Raw genomic sequence first — 2,787 nt, 5'->3', positions numbered from 1 at the left:
GGAGTATAGTTTATGTATTGTTATAAAATTAGTAAAGATTGTTATAATATATTTTGCTCATAAGTGAGCTAATATAGAAACTTATTTGTCATTTGTCTTTTTAATTTCAATTTTAAATAGCAAATAAATGTAGCGATAAGATTGAGGGTAGAAATGAAGCATATCTTTCTAAATTTAAGTAAAAATAAACAGAGTAGAAGTAACATTAGGGTTATCGATAGGACGATTCATTCGGTTATTTTTTAAAAAAATTATATCATTAAATTTTTGGGCTATTTTATAACGTATAACCAAAATTAAAATTTTAAAATCATCCCAATCCTAATTTATGTGACAGAAGCAGTACAAAAATTAGTCTCTTTTTTTTGTCTTGTAGATATTTTAAGTTATTATTTATTGTAAATTATAGTACTTTTTATTAAAGTTTTTAATAACATATGTTACTTTTTATGTTTGAGAGTTAAACCAACTTTTTTTTATGTCTTTTAATTTTATAAGTGTTTTGTCCTTTTTCATTTTCCAAAAATAATACTCTCTCTATTTTATTTTATATGTCATTTATTTTTATAAATATATTGGTCTCTCTTCTTATTGGACCACATGTTGAGTTGTTGTGGTTGATTATTCCCTCTTCTTATATAGTAATAATATATATATATATATATATATATATATATATATATATATCTATACAATTAATCAAATCATCTTTATAACAGACTTATTTATTCAAATATTTTTTGATTGCTATAGCAAATTATATTATAAAGAACATATAATTTAACATAATACAAAAATCAATTTTAAATAAAGCATTGTTGTTATTATAAAATATTGTAGAGAGATATAACTGTAGAATATATAGTTATTCCCAGTTGTACAACAGTTTAATATATGTACCAATGAAGATTTTAGAGTAATTAAATATTTACCATAATATTGTACACATTATTTATTTACATGTCTAATACAACTAGTAAAATTACTTGTGGCCTCGCGCGGGAATTTAATATCACAGAATTTATAAAATAATACTTAAAACATATCCGTTATTAAAATTAAAATAATGTATTATCTTATATACAAGATTACGTAGCAACAAACATTAATAATGTATAGAAAAATGATAACTATAGCATCTTATCATTTAAACATCAATCAATCATCTTTAATTTGATTTTATAATTTATCTTTTTGCTTTCAGAAAGTGATACTATTTAATAATTTTAGGGAATCAAATGAACATCAATCTGAGATATTAATTTTTTAATAAATAAATAATCGTTGGTGAAGGGATAAATAAATTTTAGGCTGAAAAGGTGAACAAATATTTTAATTCTAACGTGTAGAAAGTTCAACCATACATTTTACTTTACATATATCATTTTAAAGTTCACCATTTAAATGTATCATAAGTAATTGTGTAGAAAGTTCAGCCCTACCTTTGCTTTACATATATCATTTTAAAGTTCACCATTTAAATGTATCAAAAGTAATTATTAAAATGAAAAATTAAAGGGAGAATGTATCATACTGGTCAACAATTCAACTTATTATATATACTTGAAAGAGAAAATATTACACAAAACTATTTAGTTTATTGGAGTGTTTTTTAAAATCAACATACTAGAGTGATGAAGTTTAATTTGAAACTACACTTCTATTCCAATCGCAGTGTCGAAAAACACATTTTTTACTTTAAGAAAAATATTTACAACTTGCAGTAAATTTGAGAATCTGTCCATACTTCATATTGAATATGAGCAATTAATTTGTCATATTATTATCTGTCTTTGTGCAGAAGAAGAAGAAGTTCAGAATTTTCGTTGTTTTAATATGAGAGGAAATCTCTCTATTTATAGACAACAAAGGGTAGTGTGAATATATGTTTATTGTGCCTTATAAGAAATGTCACAACTCTTTGGAAAAGTTACAACCCTTCAGAAAGGTCACAACCTTTCATAAAAGTCACAATTTTTCATAAAAGTCGTAACTCTTCATAAAAGTCACAACTCTTCATAAAAGTCACAACTTTTCATAAAAGTCGCATCTTTTCATGAAAGGGGAGGCTATTTTTGGAAATAAATAAATTTAAAAGGAAATTATAGTTTGTGGTGGCGCCACGTAGGCGGGCATCATAATCTTTCTAAGCTTTTGAACAACCTTTCTAATAATCGATTGTTATAAGAAAAAAAAAAGTAAATTTTAGTAGGTTTTAAGAATATATCAACAGAAATTAAAAGATTTGATACTATCACATAGCTCAAGAATTTTAAATATATAATGAATGATTAAAAATAGGGAAAATGGTCTAAAAAATACCCCAACTTTGGCCGAATTTGCTATTTCGATACCAAACTTTCATGAGGACCTATTACCCCCTAGACTATTTAATACCGTACGTATTTTTTACCCGCTGAACTATTTAATAGTGTTTTTTAAAGGTATATATGTGCCCACGTGGACACATTACTATTTATAATTATGCAATTTTTTTATGTCCACGTGGGCATATATATATATATATATATATATATATATATATATATATATATATAATACGGTATTAAATAGTCTAGGGAGTAATAGGTCCTCATGAAAGTTTGGTCTTGGTAGTTGTTGAAGGAAGCTTCAATAGTTTTTTGAAAAATTTACCATTATATTGATGACTTGGTAATTCAAAAGCCTAATATATTAAGTACTATTTATTTAATTAGGAAATTAAATTGACGACCAATTCAAACTTAATAATCATCTATAAATACGAAACTTTTTCTTATTAGGTTT

This window comes from Solanum stenotomum, chromosome 1 (genome assembly GCF_019186545.1).
Source record: "Solanum stenotomum isolate F172 chromosome 1, ASM1918654v1, whole genome shotgun sequence".
In the NCBI taxonomy this organism is placed as follows: Eukaryota; Viridiplantae; Streptophyta; class Magnoliopsida; order Solanales; family Solanaceae; genus Solanum; species Solanum stenotomum.
This window is presented reverse-complemented; position numbering follows the sequence as displayed.